General features: G+C 44.3%; 1 protein-coding gene across 3 annotated transcripts in view; it reads left to right on the top strand.

Annotated features, from left to right (window-relative positions):
• EFCC1 (EF-hand and coiled-coil domain containing 1) overlaps positions 1-24,684 on the top strand; it is a 53,963-nt gene that overhangs the window by 5,694 nt on the left and 23,585 nt on the right. The gene's annotated exons all lie outside the window — the stretch shown is intronic.

The raw sequence follows: 24,684 nt of genomic DNA, 5'->3' as shown, positions 1-24,684 counted from the left end.
ATGTGTGATTCACAGTGTCAGTGTATGGAAGAGTTTAGGAAGTTATACAAGCCCATTTTTAAATGCAGTGTTGCCCAGAGGCTTCTTGGTTTGTACTGGTGCACCTGATTTCCTTCTCCCAGGTGTAGGACTTCTCATTTGTTATGACTGAATCTCAGCTTTTCCAGTTCTGGATTACGCTTCCAGTTTCTCAGGATGATACTGGGACAAGCCTCCAAATTGCTTCGAGTCAGCTCCCATTTCTCTTTCAAACATTGGAAGCCTACATGAACACACTGGCTAGGCCCCAGGGCAGATTCTGGTGACCTCCACTTGATCCACTCTCCTTATCCCAGAGCAAATCATTAACAGCTATTCCCTGAACTCCCCTTTTCCCAGTAAATTTTGCTCCCGCTCAAGGTTACACCATCCATGTATTCTAACATAGTCCTATAAGTATTGTTTATAAGAATGCCACATCTGAAAATGTTACCACAATAAAAACGTCACATCTACTGTTTCTTTTGATCCATTCAGCCATCTTCCATGTCAGAAAAGGAAATTAGATTGGTTTGACAGGAATTGTTCTTGCTGTATATAAGTTGGCTCCATCTCCTGTACTACACTGTAGGTGGCTTAGAAATTGATTATGGATTTTCTCCTTAATAAAATTGGTTGGAAGAACAGAATTTAACTATCTTTTTTTGATCCCAGTTTAACAAATAAAAAGGTCATTCAGAATTGAAATAGACTTCATAAAAGAGATGTTCACAGAGGATTTATGTTACTGTGTTAGCCAGCAGCACAGTAATTACATAGGTCAGTGGAAGGGGTCATAAAATACCATAACTGCTTCCCATATGCATGGTCTGTCTCCCAAATTACTTAATTATCTGTCAGCATTTATATGTGTTAATGACTAGGAATCCTTTGTACAGGGAATGCAGGGAGGCTTATTTCATCCCCCCATATTCTCTTATAAACATGGAGCTCTTGAGCATAATTTCCCCCATTTCTATCTTTCTTTCCTAAAATCACCAGTGTTTATGCTTTAGGTTGTCTTGTATCAGAAGTAGCTCAATTTGTCTTTTCTTCTAGGAGCCAGTGTCCTGATCTTCTCAGTAATTTATCAGATTATCATTCACTCTGTAAAATAGAACAAGATGAACCAGAAAGATCCAGATCAATTATCTAAGAGCAGGAGAGGAATATGGAAATATTCCTAACTGATAGAGAATTGGCTCTGTTAATGAAGAGAGAAAAGCCCTAGGAAAGAAACACTACTCCACAAAAGAAGGTGTGTATAGGAGGTTGTTTCCAAGCTGAATGGTGGTGCGTGGTTTACACATAGGTGTTCTAGAGCTGTTCTTCTATTTAAGAATTAGACATTAAATAAAGAAAATCTGGACAACTTTCTGCTTGACTACTGTCATCAATGCCAACTGGTTGTGAGGTGAAGTGCATCTTGACAGTGTATTTCAGAGGGTGTGTATTTCAGAATCTGCATGCAGACTGTGGGTGTTTATGTGCTGGACTGCACGAGGGACTGGATAGAACAACAGACCATAAGCACATCCCTGGACATGAGCAAGGCCGGGCAGGGTCAGTCCCAGTGGTGACAGGCAGGGAACTGAGCTCACCCGAGTAAAACTACTTTGCAGAGCCTCATCTGTAAGAGCACTCAAGCACGTTGTTCCAGATGGACTGATGTCATTTTATTTTCTAATTCTGCTTGTGTTTTCTTCTACTTAAGACTGTAAAGTGTTACATATTGCAGAGAAGTATGCCAAAAATCACAGAACTTTTAAGGTTTCAGGATACTAACAGCAGCTGGTGAATATGTTCCCATCATACAAACTTTACTGGTATGTCTCTAGCCATAGAAGAATCATAAGCTGAGCAAATAAATCAGATTACTACTCATTTGAAACACTTTAAAGGAACATCTTGATTTCACAGAAAGGGATAATGGAAGGTATTGTTATATACAGTAGAGAGAACTGTGCAGAGCAATTTAAATACATTAACTTGACACTGGAGAAAATGTATAGCATGTCTTTCTAAGCATGGGTTTTATTTCAAATGCAAGAAGAGTCTCAGTTCTTTTTAATGTTAATCATGCTTGCTTCCCATAATAATAGCGAAACCTTCACTCAGATCCATTCGAATTAATCCAAGTTCATTTATCCGCAAGGGAGCTTGTGTGCCAATTCTGATGTTGCAAATGTAGGCAGCTCTCTGGCCTTTTTCAGTGCTGGGCCCTTAGTTACAGTGTTTATTCTTGGGAGACTTTCCCTGGATTCTCACTAAATCCTCCTTTTCTTCTGCCTTGCTTTATTTGTGTGTTGGGAGTAAATCACTGCGAGCACAATAGCGCTGCCACACACACTGACACCGCCTGTCCCCTGCGGTGGATGTGCTGTCACCATGGCCCAGGCTTCCTCCTGCAGCTCTGCAGAGGCTCCCAGCATTGAACCTGCTGGAGCGGCCACTTGGCAGCTCCATCGCACAGACCTTCCTGGGGACAGATGAATGTGTGCTGCAAGTAACCAAAGATAGTCCGAGCCAAAGGAGTTAGTTTTGTCATCTCACACGCAGAACCTGACACACGCCGCTGCCTTTTGAAGCTGCCCCCTCCTGTCCTTCTGTGCATAATTTGAATCGTGCTGACCCCTCCTGTACCAGGGAGGTTATGTTTTCCCCAGGAGGTGTGCACTCAGGGTTTCTGCAGCTTCTCTCCCTTGAATCAGTGCCTGGAAATGCACCCAGCAGCTTGGTGGACCCCCCTGACTGACAGCCACGCACCTCGCTCCTTCGCCTGCCTGCTCTGTCAAGCTGCCTCATGCCCGGACTTTCTTGGTGATGCAGTGTATTACCCAGCTTGTCTCATAGCAGCAAAAATGAAAGATTAATTTCGTACAAACAGGTAACTTCAAAATACAGAAAAATCCTGTTCCCCTGCCCCTTTCAAACCATTTTGTAAGACTGGGCTCCCCAAGCCCCTTTGAGAGCAATGCCTCCCACAACAAAGGCACTTCCTTGCTGTCATCGCAAGGACTAAAATCGAACAGAAGTGGTCTTAGCTCATAAATAGCCCTCACTTGAACCCTCTGGGTTACTTGGGCGAGCTCCTGTACAGCACCTTTCAACATCCAATATTAGCAGTATGCCACTTTCTGCCCTAAAGGCTTCCCGGGAACCTTCTGCCTGGTGGGCATCACTGCCATGTCCTGCCGTTGTGCTCAGTTTGAGCTGAGAACTGCATTAACCTTGGTATTATCCAGCTGACAGATCCTGACACTTCAGACCCCACTGCATGCAGATACGAACACAGCAAACTCAATGCATTGGGGCTATTCCAGAAATGGAATTACCAGCTTGACAAGACTGGTATCTGTGCAGTTCCCTTGCCCTAGAAGCCAACTAACATCAGTGTAGGGGAGCTGCATAGAAAGAACAGGAGGACCGCTACATGTCCTTCTTTTGGCCTCTCGGTTCTTCCTTAAGCAAACCTGACAAGTCTGTGGCCACCTCTGTGCCAAGGAGACCTGCAGGGAAGGATCCTTGCTGGAGCACTCCAGTTTTCCCCATCCCATAGGTCCTACTGTGCTGCTCTCTGCTCGTGCACTCGTGTGGTCAGCCCTGCTGAACTCATCAGCAGAAATCCCTCACTTCTGGGAGTAATGGGAACACAACTGGGCAATAAATCTTTTCCTGAATGGAATTTGCCAAACTTCCTCAACAGATGCTTTGAAGAGCTGGTGGTATTTTAAAGAAATACTTCTTGTTCAGGTCAGTTTTGGAAGACAAAGTAGTAACACAGGACCTAAAAGTGTAACCTGGGGCTTAAACCTGGGGCTTCTGCATTTACCTCCCTGGATGTCAAAGATCTTGCCAAAAATCTGAAGTAAAAACACCAGGCACGAGACCCTGAGGGGCCCAGAGGACTGATAAATGCTTCCCTCATGTACTTAAAGACACAATCAGTATAAAGTACTCAGCAACTCCACTGAGCCCCTCCAGAGATAAAATTAAAACCAATCAAGCAACCCTATCTCAAGTGGGCTTTAGTGCACATCAGGTTTGCTGTCAGCTCACAGGAGTCACTCTGAAAAGCAAACACTGCTGATCCTCTACACTCTGGCACTGCTTTCTTTTAGCTTTTTTATTCTGCTGGAGAAATAAAAAGGGAAGAGATCATTTTTTCTTCCTAAAAAGTGAAAATTCCTCCACGAAGATGAGGAGTTCTACCACCGCAGGAAGAAGTGAGTATTTACTCTTTGCTCCTCACCTCGCTTTCCTTCAGGACACAAAATACATCAGATCACTTGTAAGATGCTGACAACCCAGAGTTTGCAAACAGATCAAACTGACTGTTCTGCTGAAGCAGTCTGCACTCAGAATATGGAAGGATTACTGATCTGCAGGGGAGGAAGCTCTCGCTCTTGAATGAACCCCAAAACTGACAATGATGTGACAAGATGAGTGAAGCCACCCTAAAAGAGTTCAAGAGAAATCTATGTTCTATACAAATAGGTATGTTATATAACAAACAAAATTTAACCTCAATAAAAAGCCTTTTTCATCTATGCACCACAAAACCTCATGGAGTCATGAAACCTGAGATGCAAGAGGGAGCAGTCCAGTCAAACCTGCCCTTTGCTCTGCAAGAAGTATGTTTTGTTTCAGCAGCTTTCTTCAGCCAGTTGTCTATCTGAGTTAGCCCTCCAGAGAAGGAAATCAAGCTAGCCTTGTGATAGGTTCGGAGCCAACTACTCTATTCCATCTTTCACTGAAATGCTCACAAAGCTCCTCTACGTAATATAGATACTGAATTGTCTGGAGACTGGCAAAACCATCTAGAAAGTACAATTAACTGATTCCATGGCTCCACTGGGACCTTGCTAAACCACATCCTTAAACCCATCCTTAGAGCAGCACAGGCAGGATCGAAAGATCCCAAATACCCTCAGGTTACATAGGACGCTGCCAGCAGTGTTCCCACAGAGGTAGAGGGTCCATCTGTTAACACTGCCTGGCCTCTGAGCGGGTTGGGGGATGAGCTATAGATGTCAGTGCTGCTAGGACACACAGTACAGGCAATGTCTGTATTTGCAGTGACACGAGACAGTTATTTAGCAGTTCTGCAAATATTTGCTGGAGTTTGTTCTGTTTTCCCACTTTCACACCCCAGTCAGAATTCCAATTGAATCACTGGCCATGGTCACTGCACTGTTCCCTTCCCTTCATTCTCCTGTACGTGTCTTCAGCTGTTTCAGCATCTCATCTGCTGCTCGGCGGGGTGATGGAAATACGAAACTATAATGAAAATAAGCAGAATGATGAAAATAAGGCCCAGAGGCTGTGATTCACTGCATGTTGCAGCTCCTCCCTGCTTGTGGACAAAACCACGCTCTCTGAAGGGTGCCTGAACGTCAAGTGCTAATCGCCATCACATCACACAATCATCCCTGTCAGGAAAAGAGGTGCCAAGTGTGAGGAATCAGATTGCAGTGGGACAACCCCAAACCTCTCGATAACACCAGAGAATAAAAGCAGGCCCTGGGCTTTGCATTGTGAAGAGCCTCTCTTCACAGCGGAATGTTTAAGGGAAGGCTCATGATGTACATTAATCATAACACTGAAAAATCTGATATTCACAGCACATCTGCTCTGCTTTTATTCTCTGTACTTGACCCCATTGCACATCCTTGGCATTAGTTCACATAACGTAAAAGTATCTGGAACTGCATATGATGAGGTCAGCCAGATTTAAAGCAGAACACTGTCAGGTATAAGCTGAGCTCTGGGTTTAGCAGTTTCACGCTCCTGGAGCTGATAGGACCAAGTAGCACTCTGCTTAGCAGAAAATCACACAACACAAACAACATGAGCAATCAAAGCAAACCTGGTGCTGATGAAAACTGCAGGACAGTCAGTTATGCTCCCCATTTCTGTGTCAGCAAATATCCAAAGGTGGGACTTCCAGCAGTACAGATACAACTGGGACACCCCTGTATGTTGTGGTGCATCACTGTGTTGACTTCCAGTGAGCCCGCTCTGGAGCCCAGGGCAGCATCACTGCATCAGCACCACATCCCAAGCTACCCATGGCTCCGAGCTGAACAGCACTACCACCACTGTGGGCTTAACTCCGGTGAGTTTACACTGCCCAACACAGACATAGCCCTGAAAGCACAAATCCTCTCTCCTGCAGAACAAAGAGACGTTGGGGGGTTGGCTGTAGTGGTTTAATTGTGGCTGGATAGATCTGGCATGAATGAGGCAAACAGATGGACCACTTGCCTACAGTGGCTGCTCTGATTTAATTCAGACCCAGGCAAAGTACTTTGGCCGAGTAGTTCATCCTCAAAAAATATAGGTTGGAAACAGTTCAAACTAGCTGCATGTTTAGGCTACTTCAGGCACGATTTCACATAGACTAAAACACAAGGGGAAGCAGGAAAACTGTGGTCTTTTAATTGGATGCTTTCTTGCTGGAGTGTTCTGATTTTTCTTACCCGAGTGACATGAAATCAGTGTAGCTAAACTGAATTTCAAAATACCATTTTAAGACACAAAAAAAAAAAAAAAAAACCAAAATGAGATATTACATTTTACATTGAAGAGGCAGTTTCCTTTGATGAAAAACATTTTTCTTCATATTCCTAATTTAACCCAAAAAAAACAAGGAAAGAAAGACAGTATTTGAACTTCTCTAAGCAAGAGTTGGGTGAGAAGCTGGCCCTTAGTTTCAGATACCTGTGCTTCCATTAACAAACATACATAGCTCTGCTTAATTCCCAATAGTATTATCCACAGTCTGCACAGACAACTCCTTTAGCAGAGGAAAAAAGAGTAAGAACAGCATCAGTAAGAGTGCTCTCAGCTGGTACTGTCAGAAGGACAGTGCGTGTGAAGTATTGCCACCCCTGGCAGGATATGCCCAGGTGAATGCGCTGACTTTGAATGACAGACCCCTGGGGCCAGGGGCTGGCCCTTTCAGAGGAGTTATGATCGATCTCTATAGGGCAGATTTATGTACCGGGTTATTCTTGTGCTGTCAATCCTACACTTGCTACTTTTCTCCCTTTCCTGTTGTTCCCCACCCCGGCTTTGCTTTGGTTTAGGGTTTTTGTTCAGTGTGATGTACAGTTCTCAAATGATGCTTCAAATACATTTAAAAATAAGAAACGTGGGAAAGTGAATAAATCTACAGCTTTTTAGGTGAATATTCTGCAGTATACGAATGATCTAAGCTCTGAATTCACATCAGATAACCATGATTAATTTTAAATCCTGAGAGTGTTGAGGTGTTTAGACTTTGTACAGATCAGAGAAGCTGTCAATCCCTAAGGCTTGGCACATGTTGTGAAGTACTGAAAGTCATTCATACTTGAATTGCAGTTCTCCAACCTCACCAGGAAAGGCTTGGCTGCTGCAAGCAGCACTGTCTGCACCAAACAAGTCTTTTCTTCTGGTTAGGAGACAGGTTACTTACAATCCAAATTACCTCTATATCAAATTGTGTTCTTTTTAGAGCAGAATGTAATTAATGCCGGAAGGGCTGCAACTATTTCTTCCCCTTCCACGCGAAGCAAGCTTTCCTGTGGCAGGCTGGCAAGGAGCAGCCAAAGGAGTGGAGCTGTGTTTGTGAAGGAACATGATGCCTGGTACAGAAGGCACCAGGAAGCAATTGAGGCTTTGCTGCCTCAAGTTGAAACTTTCATTTAGCAGCCTGCATTTACCTGTCATTACAGAGAGGAAACAAACAAAATGATCCCCAGACAAAGCAGTCGCTGCCTAGGCAGAGCCCACAAAAGACCCCTGAGCCCTCCTGTGTCTCTGGTCGCTCCCTGGAAGGCAGAGCTGAACGGGCAATTTCTTCCTTCATGTGGCTCTCTAGAGCAAGCAAAGGCCCCAGTGCACAGGAGTGGGGAAAGAAAAAGCCGTTCTGCTCATTACCGTGAAAAAGGAGCTGTCAGAGTGGCACCTTCTTTCATCCCTCCTCCCTCGCCAGCCTTCTTCTGACCCAGGGAATGGAAGCTTAAATCAAAGTCAGAATGAATGATGGAGCTGCACAGTCTGTACAAAACAAAGCGGGAGGCTGTTGGGAGCGGTAGAAGGGGCCCCATCTGAGGGCAGCAGACACGCTCAGCTGTTGGGGTCCTTGATTTCATTGTGACAGAGGCTGGTGCTTGAACGGCCACGGTGGGAGGGCAGCCCCCCTTCCTTCTGCATCCATAAACACAGGCTGGAAGGCCCCTGCATGCATAAAATGAACAGTAATGCGGGGACATTTACCTTTGGTCAAAGGGAAAAGGATTAGTAGGACCACCAGTGTGACAAAGATCTGAACTTCCATCACTTGGGGCTTCAGAAAGGGTCAGAATACTGGTGCAACATAAAGCTTAATGCTGGCAACAAGAATGGCTGATTTAATTAAGTTCTGTGTTGGAGGCAGAAGAGTAAAAGAGCTCACAACAGGCGAGGTGAAGGGGAACTGGGAGAGCTGCTGAAACACAGGAGGAAAACCCAGACTGCATTGGTTTTAAAGCCAGGCTCATGAATTACCCATCACATCAGTAGGCAGAGGCCCCGCTTCACTTTTGGGTGTTAATGATTCCTGGTGAAGTTAAGCAAAGCAATGCTTTTGAATGTTTGGTTTGTGTTTTAACCACGCTTAAAGGAAAGCAACTTTTCAAAGCCAAAACTCCTGCCAGGCCCCGTGGAACACGGGCTGCTTTGCCATGCTTATGGCAAAGCTGGATTGTTTTCCATCACTTTATCGATGAAACCATGACACTGTGATCTGGCCCAGAATAGAATCCAAGTGCCAGGTCAGAGGGGAGTGCTATAAAAGAGGTGTAAACATTTTATGTGGCTTGGATTGTGCATCCTTGAATTCAGTGCATGATGCACATTAAAGACTTTATCTTTTTCAAAGATTATTTGTGTTTAGAAGGGGTACCATGTCATACATTAAACCCCACGATCTACCCAGATGTCTCTACCTCATTAAAAACACTGCAGGCGATACCATAGGTCAGAGGCAAACCTCAATTAATCTCTGAAATTAAAAGCAGTAAAGTTTCACCTCAGTACTTAGATTCATGTCTCAATCAGAAGTGCGTCTGAATCCCAAAGCTTGGATTCAGATCAGAATATCCACTGTCAGAGGGGGAACTGGATACGTAACTTCAATTTTATCCTGCTTCTAACCATGCCTGGTAGTCTGCCTTGGTCAGAACCTGAAAACATGGTCTGTATTTTAACTTCTCTGTAGTCTCTCTGGTCTTCATTTTAGTTGGAGAAATATGCTTTATATCACATGGTAAGGAAAGCTACAATAATGGGATTATCATTTGATTTTTAGATAAAATTAAAATATTACTCAGTCAAGATGTTAAAAACCAGTATCAACTGGGAGGAACTGCAGAAGGATCCTGGGATACTGAGGGACTGGATGGTAGCAGGAGATGCTTACTGTGTTCATGACACATGCACTTGATGGGGGGAAGAACACGAAACAACCCCAAAGAGCAGTCCTGGCTTCAGTGGAACAGATACAGTGATGGACCCTGAGCTTATTATAACTGCTCAGGAATTACATCTTTGAGCTTTATACCTGTAGGAATGTATCTGTTCAGCTCCTGAGCTGCAGTGAGGAAAACAAATGTGATGTTACACAATTCATAGAATGGTTTGGGTTGGAAAGGACCTTAAGATCATCAAGTTCGAGGCCCCTGGCATGGGCAGGGATGCCTCACTAGACCACGACACCCAAGGCTCTGCCCAACCCAAGGAACAGAGAACAATACACAGAACAATTATGGATGCTCATAGAACACCTGTATCAGAAAATGAAATTATGATCTTTCTGCCTAAAACAGAGTGAGACTGGGAAAAGCATAGAAAAGGCAACAAGTGTGCAAAAAAAAGGCATGGAAACTCTTCAGCCACTTTCAGATGTGGAGATAGCTGAGGAAAGATGCCAAAAATGTCTATGAAATCTTCATGGAGATCAAGATGAATAGGGAAGAGCTGTTCAGTCCCTTCCAGTGCAGGAACTGAGAGTCACCACATGAAAGCAGGAAGCAAGTTCAAAGCAGACAGAAAGAGTGGTTCTTCCACAGTGGGTAAAGCTGCTGTGGGTACCTTCCTGCAAGGACTGAGCTTAGGGAAGGTGACACAGATTAAAAAAGCACTGAAATAGCAATTAAACAAACACATAAAAGCCCAACACCCCAAACAGCAGCTTAGCAGGTATTAAATAGGAAGACAACAGCTCTACCCGGGTCCCCGGGGCAAATCTACACTGCAGTGAAAGGCCAGGGGAGGATGAAGGATGCAATCAGATACATTATTATCAGGGGAAATGTATGTGTAAGAATTCTCTTTGAACTTTTAATATACAGAAAATGATAAAATATAGCTCCATTTTAGGAGTGTCTCTCACATCACCTTGGCTTCACCTGCAGGAATGCTAGGTTAGACTGAAGCTTACCTCCCGCCCTTACAGCCTAAGAGGACCCATGCTCTAAGCTGAGCCCTGGCTCAGACATAAGAGCATAGCTTTGGAAGAATCATTGATTCTTCACATCAGATTCCCCATCTAAAAAGTTGATCACAGCGACCACAGAAGTAGGCAGCTACTACCCACATTACTTAACGGTTCTACAGTTACCTTTAAGACGAACCAGAAGCCTGAAGATGCTGTTTAACTCTTTATGCACCTAAATGAGAGATAGCTGCTACACAATATCACCGGTACTGGAGATGAGCAGGATTCACAATGTATTAACTGTTTCTCTGGTAAGAATAATTTCTCAGAGTGATAAGTATCAGCTAAAATGTTGGGAAGTCCCTGACCCCTCTGTTTCAGTGTGAGAGCCAAACTCTGACTTTCAGCTTTAGACAGAACTTTCCCCTGTTGCAGCCTCTCACTGTGTTTGTTGCGCACTCATCAGCATCTGCTTGTGGGATGTCACAAGTAGGACACAGGATTAGATAGCTGGAGAGTCCAAAATCTGGTATGGCAAACCCTGCCTTTAGGTCACACTTTCACATGCTACCCTTTGCTCGACAGATGCCTATTGTCCAGTCTCCTATCACTTGATTCATTTCCATTCAAATCCCAGATTCCCTGCTGAGCTGGAAACCAGCACGCGCTATTCAGTGTGGACGTCAGGCTTTGTGTAAGAGACAGCCGTGGCAATATTGCAAAGATTCTTTCCAGCCATTCATGCCCACAGCAAAATTTAACCTGAGAAGCTGGGTTTAGAGCTCCTGCCATGCTGGCACAGCAAATACTCCCCTGTATAAGTGGAAGAGATCATTTGTAGGAGTGTTGGCCCTGTGGTTACTGAGGCAGGCTGAGGGCTGGGGACAAGCAGAGCATTTCACAACCCGCTATGTGTATCAGCAATAAAATATGGACTTCAGCACTGGCATTCCTTTGGCTGCCATGCTGTTGGCAGATGTCTGACATGGACATACGAGTCTGTGATTTCTCAGTTCACATTTTCTCACTTCGCTCCGGGTTGTGCACATATATATGCAGTGCTGAAGCTTCTGTTCATTGATTTAGAGGCCTGTGTGATACCTCATACTCACCATGCTTACACAAGCACCTCTGCCCATAAATGCACAGCTAGCTTGGTTTCTCATACTCAGCTGGGGCTGTCAGCGAGGGAAAATGGTGTTCTATAACCCTGGAAAGAAGGCTGAGAAAGTTGGGGCTGTTCAGCCTGGAGAAGAGAAGGCTGCGTGGAGACCTCATAGCAGCCTTCCAGTATCTGAAGGGGGCCTATAGGGATGCTGGGGAGGGACTCTTTGTCAGGGACTGTAGTGACAGGACAAGGGGTAACGGGTTCAAACTGAAACAGGGGAAGTTTAGATTGGATATAAGGAGGAAATTCTTTACTGTGAGGGTGGTGAGGCACTGGAATGGGTTGCCGAAGGAACTTGTGAATGCTCCATCCCTGGAGGTGTTCAGGGCCAGGTTGGACGAAGCTTTGGGTGGGATGGTTTAGTGTGAGGTGTCCCGGCCCATGGCAGGGGGGTTGGAACTGGATGATCTTGAGGTCCTTTCCAACCCGAACTGTTCTGTGTTTCTATGATTTTTCTTATTTCTAGTCCAGATAGTCTAATGAAATACAACATTATATCTCATTAAAAAAGAAAAAAGAATGAAAAGGTTCTAAAACATATTAATGGGGCATCTTCTTTTCCATCAAAACCCCTTTACAAGGGTGTAAGAATAGCCTTAAAAAGTACAAATGGAGGAGAATCAGACTGCAGCAGCTGTTCTGTAAACCACAAAGATTATGTAGCTTATCTGAAACAGATAAGTATCTGGCACGCTTGCATTATCCCCAAACTTAGGCCAACAGCATTGCTTCGGAATATAAAGCATTTAATTTCTAATAGCACTGCTGCTCCCATAGCAGTTGGCTTTTATTAATAAATAGACCGTGACCACTCAAACTGTACTATAGACTTCTTTCAAGCATTGTAACCATTCATGTCACCAGAACAATAACTATCCTGGTTTAAATGGTAAGATGAGAAAGTAACTTTGCCTAAGAGAGCTCATTACTTTCTTCTGTGCAAATGCAGCCAAGGGCTTATGTATATTCTGAACTCTGACATTCATGTTTGTTATTTCAGAAATCTATTATGAGAGAGATTACTGTGCACTTGCCAGAACCAAAGAAACAAAATACAGGCTGTATCCTGAATACTTTAGTCTGAGATAAGTGATACAGGGACATGATGAAATTACCTCTTTAGATTGTTAAGGAAAATCTCGGTTGAGATCTGTTCCCATCAGTGTATGGCTTGGAGAAAACTGCATGCTGCAACTTCTAGAGAACTCCATTATGAATATCAAATACAGACAACTTTAAAAGCAACTACAAGAGTTACACTTAACACTTGGACTGTAGGTCCCCTATTCTACTCTGCAAGGAGAGCCCACCAGGTTTGTAAGCACTGGGTTGTAGTTTTCCCTTCAGGAAATTTCAGGTTTAAAAAGAGCCCATTTTTTAGGATGTGACAGTTGCAGTTCTGATCCCCACAGAGTTTCCCTTAATAGACTGTTTTATGCTTTTAACTTTGGGAACTTCTTTCCCATTGCTATAGTTGCTCTACTGGCATATATATAAACACACAACAGTGCGTGCTGCTCTGCTAAACCTGATATATTCTAGATGATGCTAAAATCTCTATAGCACTTTTCAATTAGCCCTGGACTCACAGGGAATGAAAAAGCATTGAATTAAGATAACCTAAATTTGGATTCAGGAGGCATTGCTCAGGAAATGGACCCATGCACCAGTGGAGATTGTTTGAAGGTGGTCGAGATCTGCACTGGCTTTACACTTGACATTGGGAAGGGTTTATTTTGGTTTTATACATCTTATAGAAGAAAAGTCAATTGTGTACCTTGGAAAGGATGTTACTTTGATTTCAGCATTTCCTATAGAGGGTTAGAGAATCCCTGAGCGAATATCAGGTATAGTTTGGAGAGACGCTCATCATCCCGAGTCCTGCTGATACTTGCAGTCCACTGACAGTAGAAAAGAGGAGTAAATCCCAGCTCTCTGCGCCAGCCCTACCAGCCATATGAAGTGAGGAGATCCAAGTGGTTCCACAGGAGACAGCAGCTTGAGGCTGTACAATCATCAAGCTTATTAGTTAAAACCAAACAAGCAAAACCCCACAATCATAAAGAGTTTGGAGAGAGAATCGTTGGGAGGTTTTGAAGGGGAAAGTGAGTGTTTTTCAAGCTGCCACCTCATGAATGTGTTCGGATTTCTCAGCTTACGTTTTCTGCTGTAATAACGCAGTGACACCACAAATCAACCACGAGAGCAGCACTGAACAGGGCAGCACTGCAGCTATAGGGCAAAAAACACATTTTCCTCATAGAAACCAACAAAACCTGTCCACTGATCCCACCCTTGGGAAAAAGCTATTCTGCAAACACAGCCTTGGCTGCTCAGAAGCAGTCTTTCCAATGCAGTGCGTCCACAGCAATAGGCAGAGCTTGGAAATAGTAAATGCGGTTTCTTTCTTAAATCCTCCACGAGACCTTTGCACTGTACATGAGCACAGTGTGGTTGTGTTATACTACAGAGGCAGAGGTGATCTGTCCACTCAGCATGAATTGCTGTCACTTGGTTGTCTGCTGCTGGGGAGTACCTTCAAGTAACAGGCTCCTCAGCACGCAGAGGGAGAAAAGGGCACTCAGACAATTTAACCACAACAGCATCAACAGCAGTGGGGAGGAATAACACTGCCAAACTTAATGACATGGTTCTGTGAAACCGTTTAAATACTCAGATAAGCTTTTACATGTCTATAAAGATAAGCCATTTATATGGCCATTAAAGCCCCACAAAAGTCCCTATGCACAAGCTGTGTGTGGAAATTTCAAAATGCTGGTTATTGGAACCTGGGAAAAGATGGCTCTGGGCTGGCTCTGGGCCTGCATTTCTCTTTTGAAGCATCCACTGTAGCTCCCTGTCAGAGACAGGGCACTGGACAAGATCAAACTCTAAGCATGGCGTGGTTGTTCCTAAGTTCTTATCTTCTCATATCCATTTACAGATCAGTACATTCCTGTAAGCCTTACATTTTGTTTGTTTTTACATGGAATGGTGATGTAACATCACAAATTGTACTCAAATGAGGCTCTGCACAGCTTAAGTCAAGCCACCAATATAGTTTCCGTTGTAGAACATTTGGGTTCTACATGATAAGGCTCCAACATGTGGGCTTATTTCTGTTCAAGAAGGACAGAAATTGGATTACCATTTTTATTACAGGAGCAACTGAAAATCCCAATAACTGGCTCCTCATTCAGCATCATAACCAACCATCCCTCAGACTGCGATGTGCTGGCACAGCCTCATTATTTCATGAGCAACGGTGTCACTGTGGACTCTCCTTCCTGGTTCTGATATCAAATACAGGTAGGTGCAGAAGTAACAGACCCCAGAAGTTCCAATGTGATTGGTATGGCTCTGCTGAGTCACCAGATATGTACTGGGAAGGTGAGATACAGTGAGCAAAATTCCTGTTGGCTCCACCTGTAAGCAGGGGTTAGCCACAATCAACAGCGCATCCTGTACACAGCAGACCCATTAAACAAACAGCTTTTGGTTTCATAGCCTGGCTCTCAGCCCTGCACCTACAAGTCATTTGCAACAGAGAGTTCTAATATACATCCAGCTGAATACAAGCAGACTGTCAATGGCAAATTGCACATGGCCAGAAAAGGATATTTCCTGGAATCTCACACAGTCCCAGGTGGAAGACACAGCAACTGGAACACCTCCACAGGACCACACTGCCTGGACCTGCTAGAAGGCTGCAGATGAGGAACTCCTGTGAAATAAAGGCAGGCGCTGAAGCTCTGCCATGGGTCAAGACTTTGCTAAGCCCTTTCCTAAACAGTCATGATACACTCTGGAGTAACCTTTGATCCTTCATGGCCTAAGAACCGAAGTAAACAGCGGTCTTAAGGAGTACTGGGAACGTGTATCATGCCATAACTCTGCTACGCCGTTATGGACCCAGGGGCCTCAATTCTCATTAGTCTCAAAAGTGCATTTAAATAACAATTTTCAACTGCCAGCAATCTCACCACAAGATACTTTGTCGTCACCAGTACAGACACCTGAAGGCTGCTTGAGGCAGTTGTGCATGACGGGCTATCTGAAATAGATCTGCAAGGGAAATATCCATTCTGTCTGTTGCTAATGATGTGTTTGGGTTTTAACTAGAGATCTGGCAGTGATCTGGTATTTTAAACAAATGCTTCTGCTAGAAAATGAAGCTTAGGCACCAGTTGTTTTTTACCAGCTTAGACCCATCATCAAATCTGGAGCCTGTCACTTCTCAAGCATTAATAGTGGGCCCTTACTCTGAAACTAAGATCATTTCCATTCCCAGAAGTATGGGGACCTGCAAATAAGCGGTATTGATCCGAAATACCCCAGGTATGGCCAGGATGAATACAGTTCAGTGAGCCTTTGCTAATGCAGACCAGACCTCTGCATGCTCAGGGGATGCTGTCATTAATCCTTTAAGGACACAAACGTACAGCTGGCTTTGCTTACTGCCAGCATCTTGTTTTAAAGACCCTCCAGATATATGATGTTTAAATGTACTCAGGCACTGTTTCAAGGAATTTACAATCAAAAATGCTGGCAGAGCACATTACATCCTCCCTTTAGCTGCTATTGCCAGCCTGATCACTACAGTATCTAAAAATTCGCTCTCGGGATTATAGAATCCCTCTCAGTTACTCAACACGCCAGCACACAACAGAGTGGCAAATATTCACCTAATGAGAGATTGTTGCAAGTCTCTTCTAATAATAAGTTAAATAAAGATCATTTTGGAACCACAAGTGGTATTTCAGAGGGAAAAGGGGTCTCTACTGATAAATTCCAAGCTTAATGCTACAACAGTGTTGCAAACAGACTACACTGATCTTTTTTCACCACTTAGTTGTTGAAAGTATCCACAGAAGAAAATAAATAAAACCATCTACATACACTACAAATACCTACTATTAGGGTTTTTCAGTCTGTCATCTCAGATGAAACACTGCCTCCAGATTCCTGGATACTGAGATACACAGGCAGACACCAGGCTGTTCACCAGTTTTAATTCAAGCAACAAAGAAAACCCGTCAGGCTTTATTGTGGGGCTAAGCTGAAGGACATCCAGAAACACTGCCGGGTAGCGGTCCTGTTTCTGCTCTGATTTCAGCAGGACTATTTCAGATAGACAAAACCTTTTACACTCACTCTACTGGAAACTACACCAAGTAGAATACGCCATGCCTAAGATGTTTCCATGTAATTCTGGGACAGAGCTAGTATAGCTGTCCAAATTCAGATATGTAGTATGGCTAAAAGGGGCTTGGGGTTAGATGCTTTTGGGTTGTGAGGATTTTGAACTTTTGTTTCATATCTCTCTTGAAAGGTAACATTGCTAATTCCTGAAAGCCTAGCAGTAAAACTCAGGAACACATTCTGCTTTCATTTTTTACCCATTTCTGTATTAGAAATGAGCACAGAATACATTATCCCTAACCAAAATAAAAGCAACATGCTGTGAAAGCCAAATCCAACTTATTACCGACGTTTGGCTTTAGTAAATGTAGAAAGTGTCAGTAAAATTAAGCTCAAATTTCCTCTTAAGGGTTTACAAATCTAAGGGTTTCTTCCTCAAAACCTGTCATCCCACATGCTGTATCCCCATTTTCTAAGAAGCCACCTCCACCTACCTGAGACTACACAGACTAATAAGCTCCCTAATGCAGCCAGCATCAACTGGAACACTTCCCTAGTGCGGCTCTACTTGCTTGGAGAGTTACGAACTTCCTCCTCCCTTTTCAGTGCTCACGGTATAAGTTAGAACAACTTCTCCATGACATTTGGAACTTCAGGGGAGTTTGAAGATGGGTCAGAAAGAACTTCAAAGTGAAATTTCTAGAAGGTTTTTATTACAAGTTTTTCTGCGTGTCACGTTTTATCCTAACCTGTCCTCCTTCCAGTACATAAACCTCAGGATTTGAAGCTGTACTGTGGAATGTCAAGGGGTGAAGAAAAATATTAAGTCTCATATTGGATGCAAGAGGAATGGGTCAGCATTAGAAAATTTGGAATTCGAGCCAAGGCTGAAGCAGATGAGAAGTTTTCCAGAAGAGTTGCCCAGGGCAGCAAAGTGGAAAGAGAAAATAGGGTGGAAAAGCCCGGCTGCAGAAGTTTAAACGTTAGTCACCTACTGTCTACTCAAGTAGAGAGTTCAATACACTTTCATAACTACCTGCGGTGTTGAATTCTAGTGCAGCCCTATGATGTTAAATTTAATCCTTGTGTTTACAGTAAGAGAATCCAACTGCTATCTCCAACCGCTTCAAACAACCGCATTTATTTTAAGTCTTCCTCCCTGTGCTATGTTACAGAGAACTCCTGAGAGCTGCTTCCTGTTTTTCATACAGATTTCCCTCGTTTCCTGTGGAAACCTATTGAGGAAACTCTATGAAAACAAAAGGAAGTATCTGTTTCTAAATACCTGTGAGACTGCCCAGAAGGACTGGCTTTACCCACGATGGGCGCCCGTCAGGGCAGAGGCTGCACACGATGGGAGTAGTGCTGTGTCCCACGGAGGCAACTCTGAGCACTCAGACAAGCTATGGGGGGTGTGCAGAGAGGGGACAAGAGGGCAGAACCTGCCATGAGCATTGCCTTAGGACAATTAAATAAGAGGAAAAGAAAAAGCGAAGCAAAGAACCGAAGCATTTTGTTAGAATCATTTAGAGTAACGCTGATTGGGAAAACACGAGTCCACGTTCCCCAACCTTCCCATAAGGAGTTTCCCCAGTAACAACTTCCATCTGCCCGTCTCTCCTTCACCTCATTTCTGAGCTCTGCTACTCGAGAGCAACCACAGGGCTGTGCTATACTCTCTGGTGTCCACATATGACCAGCCATTACTCAGGGAGTAACACAGCAGCACTGAGCCATATGTGAGTAAAGATCTTCCCTACAGAAGGTACCTTCTTTCATAACCTAATGGCAGCAAGTTCTGCAATACCTTAAATACACAGCACCTTAAACTGAATCACTCTCACAACTGATTTCTGCATTACTTCAGTTACCTTTAAGGTAGCTTTGATTTGCTTTCATCTAAGTTTCAAGACTGTGGAGCTAGAAAATCCAGATGAAAATAGCAAATGTACTTAATGTATTTCCACATAATCTCGTGTCTGTTTCCGAAGGCCTGCTCAGCCCCACTGAATCTGGATGACATTTACTCCCCAAGTACTGCAGTTCTACTGAGTGGCTGAGTGTTTCAAAGACCAACTGCAGGGATCGTTAAAGGATGGAAGGTGCTTTTGTTTCCATTTTTCATACTCCTGTTAGATAATCTACATGCACTTTCCAGGGCAGCACCTACTTGCTCGATCAAGTTTTCTGCTTGTTCAGTTAGAATAGCTGAAAAAAAGGAGGGTTGTGGGGAGGAGCAAGAGTTATTTTAAGTTCTAATAAAACCTGCCTGCTCCTTTGCCCTGCAGAAGCAAGTCATGTTATCACTGACAGTATGGTTCTTGTCAAGAGCTTCTGCCAGGATTTCGCTCTACCATTGCCCCAGTTAACAGGGAACACACCTGAAGGGTCTATGTACAGGCAATTTTAGGACATTATCCCAGCCATACATCAGTGCTGGAGAAATTGCTCTTCACAGAATCATAGAATGGTTTGGGTTGGAGAGGACCTTCAGAGGACTATCAAGTTCCAACCCCTGCCATGGGCAGGGACACCTCACCCTAAACCATGTCACCCAAGGCTCTGCCCAACCTGGCCTTGAACACTGCCAGGGATGCAGCATTTACCACTTTTCTGGGCAACCCATTCCAGTGCCTCACCACCCTCACTTCTTTCTTATATCTAACCTGAACTTCCCCTGTTTCAGTTTGAACCCGTCACCCCTTGTCGTGTCACTACAGTCCCTGGTAACTCTTCCTATGGGAGACTATGATTGATTTTGGTTTTATCCCAGAACCTGCTGATTTCAGACAGGTTAGGTCATGATTCCCTGACACTGGCACAATGTACATTTATGGTAAGTTACATCATTTGCATCCTACACCAGCAGTCCTGCAGTCTAACACCACAGCCACATTCTATACAAATACAGGCCTTAATAGTGCAGTAGCAATTCCAGAAATGAGAAGCCATCGAGATCTGGCCAATAATCCATTAGCATCAAGCAGCACTGTCCAGCTAATGCTAATATGACTATGATAGCATGTTTACCCTCTGTCTTTGGTGGCCTACTGTGTTGAAGTTACACTTCTTAAGTGTCTTTCAATGTATGCTTATTAGAATCATAGAATCATAGAATAGTTAGGGTTGGAAAGGACCTCAAGATCATCCAGTTCCAACCCCCCTGCCATGGACAGGGACACCTCACTCTAAACCATCCCACCCAAGGCTTCATCCAACCTGGCCTTGAACACTGCCAGGGATGGAGTACTCACAACCTCCCTGGGCAACCCATTTCAGTGCCTCACCACCCTAACAGGAAAGAATTTCCTCCTTAGATCCAATCTAAACTTCCCCTGTTTCAGTTTTAACCCGTTACCCCTTGTCCTGTCACTACAGTCCCTGATGAAGAGTCCCTCCCCAGCATCCCTATAGGCCCCCTTCAGGTACTGGAAGGCTGCTATGAGGTCTCCACTCAGCCTTCTCTTCCCCAGGCTGAACAGCCCCAACTTCCTCAGCCTGTCTTCATACGGGAGGTGCTCCAGTCCCCTGATCATCCTTGTGGCCTCCTCTGGACTTGTTCCAGCAGTTCCATGTCCTTTTTATGTTGAGGACACCAGAACTGCACACAATGCTCCAGGTGAGGTCTCACAAGAGCAGAGCAGAGGGGCAGGATCACCTCCTTCGCCCTGCTGGTCACGCTCCTTTTGATGCAGCCCAGGATACGGTTGGTTTCTGGGCTGCGAGCGCACACTGCAGCCGGCTCATGTTCATTTTCTCATCGACCAGCACCCCCAAGTCCTTCTCTGCAGGGCCGCTCTGAATCTCTTCTTTGCCCAGTCTGTAGCTGTGCCTGGGATTGCTCCGACCCAGGTGTAGGACCTTTCAGGACCTTCCCATATCCCAGTTGCTTAACCATTTTAGCTTGCAGTCCCTTGCAGTAGCATCTTTGCTCTGCTGGAAGGCATTAAAACCCGGAGGTTTGCTGTACATTAACCTGCATTTCTGGCATCTCATTTTTCAGAAGAGACAGAAACAAATCGGCCCAGCCCTTTTCTCCCTCCACTAAATACTTGTATTAATTTATGTTGACGTTCTACAAGTGTTCAGTGATGTTGCTGCAAATCCCAGGTGAGTAACTGACAGAAGAGATGGAGGAGTACATCCCAGGGGACTATTGGAGATTGCCTGAACCTTATCTGAATCACAGTTTTATGAAATGAGCACAGTATAATCATATTAGAGGAGAAACTGAAAAATAGCTTATAAATGAAAAGCATTAGGAAAGCTGTTAAATGAGCTTGTACAAACCATAACCTGAACTTGGATCAGGTCAGTGGTTTGAAAACAGTAACACAGGAATCTTTACTCAGTAAGGATGTATGTAACTTCATTTATGTAAGGGTTACAACTGATATAACAGAGCTAAAATGTAATTAAACTGGTTTATCTCGATGAGACTACATCTTTGGCTAAAAATATGCACTTGCTCACGTATTCTGCTGTAGGAGGAAAGAGACTGTGAAAAGTTTAAACTTAGGCAAAGCTTAACTAAATTTGGTGATAACTTCAATGCAAACCTGCTTGGACTGGGGTTCATCAGAGAAAGAAATTGGAGGCACTGCTAAGACAAACAGAGGTCCACCCATGGAGAAAGCAGATGAGCCAGAGTGCTACACACACAGGGTAAGAAATCAGTTCTTACACACAGGGAACAGTTATGTGAGGATATGGGACATCTCTGACACTGCCTTTTCAACCTCCAAATAATAAATTTCCTATTCAAACATGTAACCAATCAAAGATTAAATAGAAGCTGCTATATTTGCTGTCAAAATATACCTAGGACTATAATAAATGCAGGAATACTAAACCGTCTTTTCTGATCTCTATGAACTGGCAAATGACTTTATAAACATTTGGGAAGGAAAGTTATTAAGTTGGGATTACTATAAAGGCAGTGTTATTCTTCACACATCAGCTGCCAGAACAGTAAAGGCTTCAAGAAAGCAAAGGGCAGGCTGCTTTCGGGAAACTTAAAACGAGTTCAAATAAGCATCAGAATAGCACAGAGCTTAAATATGAAGGAGCACGCAGAATTATACAGGACCGAGTAGGGAAACAGCCTCTCAAGAGGTAAGGATGTTTTTACGAGCATCGGTGAAACAGAAAACACAGCAGTATGAGGCAATTGTTGTTGTGGCTTCCTGATACAGGATCTGAGGAACTTGGAAGCTGTGACTTCCCCACGTTCACAGCAGAGGGCTGCTGGCACTGACACCTCGGGCTCAGGTCCCACAGTACCCACGTGCTCCCTTCGCACACTGGGGCCCAGCAGTGGCCTCAGGACAGCTCTGCAGGGACCAGACAATGAGACAGGCCTTCATGCAACTGTCCTGCAGGAGCTTGAGAAGCGTTTGACTCAGCCACGGAATCGATGGGTGCAGCCCCTCCTGTTAACATACATTAATGATGTGTTTTCCAGCTTCAGTAGGAAATAACTTGCAGCCACTTTAACAGCAATGTTGTGCCTTAAGTGAGCCATCTTCCTTTTCTGCCACTCCAAATCCGTGGGGCTCTATGTCTGTGAAGTTCTGAAGTATGTCCTAAAGGAATTCACGGGGCAGTCCATAGGAACTGGCACGTATCTCGGTGATATCTGCAGGTCTGCAAACATCAGAGAACTGACAAAGAGCCTTTTGTCGGACGCTGTAAGCTCTAAGAGCTTATTCAGTAGGATCCCTACCCTGCTGCCAAGCACTCCCTGACTTTGTTTAGGAAGAGCACATTTCTTTATCTAGGAGACATTAAAACCATCACTGGACATACGATCTTTACTGACGTACACTCTAGCGCACAGAAGATAACAGAAGGATTCCTCTGGATTAAGTAGCACGTGTCTACGTGAAGGAATACACGAGAGGGGTTGGTTGTTGCACAAGCAATGACAGAAGGAAATTATCTCCAGGGCTGCAGCTCTGTTGCACTTCTTTATCTGGCTTCTACGCCTTATATCAAGTGTCTGGGTTATAGCTATCAGTGGTTTAGAATTTCATGGTATTTATTAGTTTTTCACTGTAGGCTTTCAAGCCTCTTTCTGTAAAATACAAGTCAGGGTTCCAGGAGAAAGAGAGAACTCCAAAAACAAAGCCTTGGAGGTCAGGAAGAAGGCTTTGGAGAATGCATACATGCACCTCATGCCGATGTAATTAGAGGGGGCCATGGTGGTATTTGTTCACATGCCTCTGTTGTTATTCCTTATGGGCTAAAAGGAGATATCAAAAAATGTCCAGAGAGAAGTTCTGCCAATGGGACTGTCCACCTGACTGGAAGCAAAGAGGGCCGGAAGTCATAGAATTCCGGCTTGGAAGGGACCTCAGGGATCATCTGGTCCAACCTTTCTTGGCCAAAGCATGGTCTCAAGTGAGAACTTGTTCTCACATGAGCTTCAGGCTCACTTCAGACACACACTTCCTGATAAGCTGGAGAAGTAAATTGCTTGCACTGCTTGTCTGAAGTGGACCCATACCATTGCTAGTAGAGTCTCCAGCTAACACCAGGTGGCAGGATCTATATCCTGCCTAGAGCAGGGCTGGAGGATGTAAACCTAAGGAAGGGCACTCACAGGATGTGAAGTATCTCGGGGAAAGCAGCCTGGCGCAGCCCCCAGTGCTGAAGTGGCAGCCTGGATCCAGGCCACTGCCAATACCGTCCACATTCTCTTCTGCTGTTATGGAACACAGCTGACTTGGCTGGTATGGCATGGTGTGCAAACCAACAGCAGAAGTCTTCTTAATCCACCTGCACAAAGCCAGCTACCCTGAATTCCTGCTGCACCCACAGGGCCTATGATGAATGCCCACCAAGGGGGATTTGGCTTTCTGTGCTGAAAAGATTCAACATATTGGTGTAACAGGGAGATGCTGTTATTTAACCAATGGTTAGTGGTCACTGCGATACTAAATAAAGCCCTTCTGGTCCTTCAGCTATCCCTCAGCATTGTCTCTTCAGATACAGACTGCTGGGATACGTCACATTATTGTGGGGTCTAGCACCAGTCCCAGGTCCAATCTGTTGAGTCCTGGGGGCTTTTGGAATGATTCTGACATTGCCAGCTTCACACAAACTTCAGCTATACCGAATTAAAACGATTGTTCCAGTATGCAAGGGAAGCCCCAGAGCAGAGCTGTGTAACAGATAAGAAGAGGGAGTACTGGATCTATGACTTCTATTTCCGTGACCAGGAGGAAAGTTGGATCCAGGCTTTTAATTCAGAGTGCCACCAAGCTTTGTGCAAGCTTTAGCAAATAGCTTTCGAACTATTAGCCCCATCAAGAACAAATGCCACTTCAATTTACCTAGTTTTAGTTAGGCCTGCATTGTGTGCATCTGAACTCTAGATTTCAGTGCAAGCATGTGAGTTGCTAGCTGCAGGGTGTGGTAATAGAGCTCTTGATTCCAGTGGAACAACATCTGGGAATTATTTCCGTTAGCTTGTCACAAAAGAATTCATCAAGGGGCAGGAATATCTGAATGACATCATTCCAAAGTGATGTACGTTTCTCCTGGATAGTACAGTGGCTACTGACCTTAAAATACCCTTCCCGGAGCAAAAAGCAGCCTGGTTCATCAAGGATATACTTGAGAACTACTGCCATGTAACGTAATCCCTTGCTAGGTGCAGGATTTACAGCAGCACTATAGTTACCTCATCTGTTTAGCCTAGTTACCAAATGTTGGCTTCCACAGAGCAGCCCAAATGACTAATAGCTTATTAATAATGGTAAACTAACTAAAGGTCAAGGAAAACACCAAACAGTGAAACCCACATCTTGAGCTGTGCCTCAGAGCCGGAAGGAATGCACTCTGTAAATCCCAGACTGAAACAGGTCCGTGCGGTTTGAATTCAGCT

The sequence above is a fragment of the Lathamus discolor genome, chromosome 7 (genome assembly GCF_037157495.1).
Source record: "Lathamus discolor isolate bLatDis1 chromosome 7, bLatDis1.hap1, whole genome shotgun sequence".
Lineage (NCBI taxonomy): Eukaryota > Metazoa > Chordata > Aves > Psittaciformes > Psittacidae > Lathamus > Lathamus discolor.
This window is presented reverse-complemented; position numbering and strand designations above follow the sequence as displayed.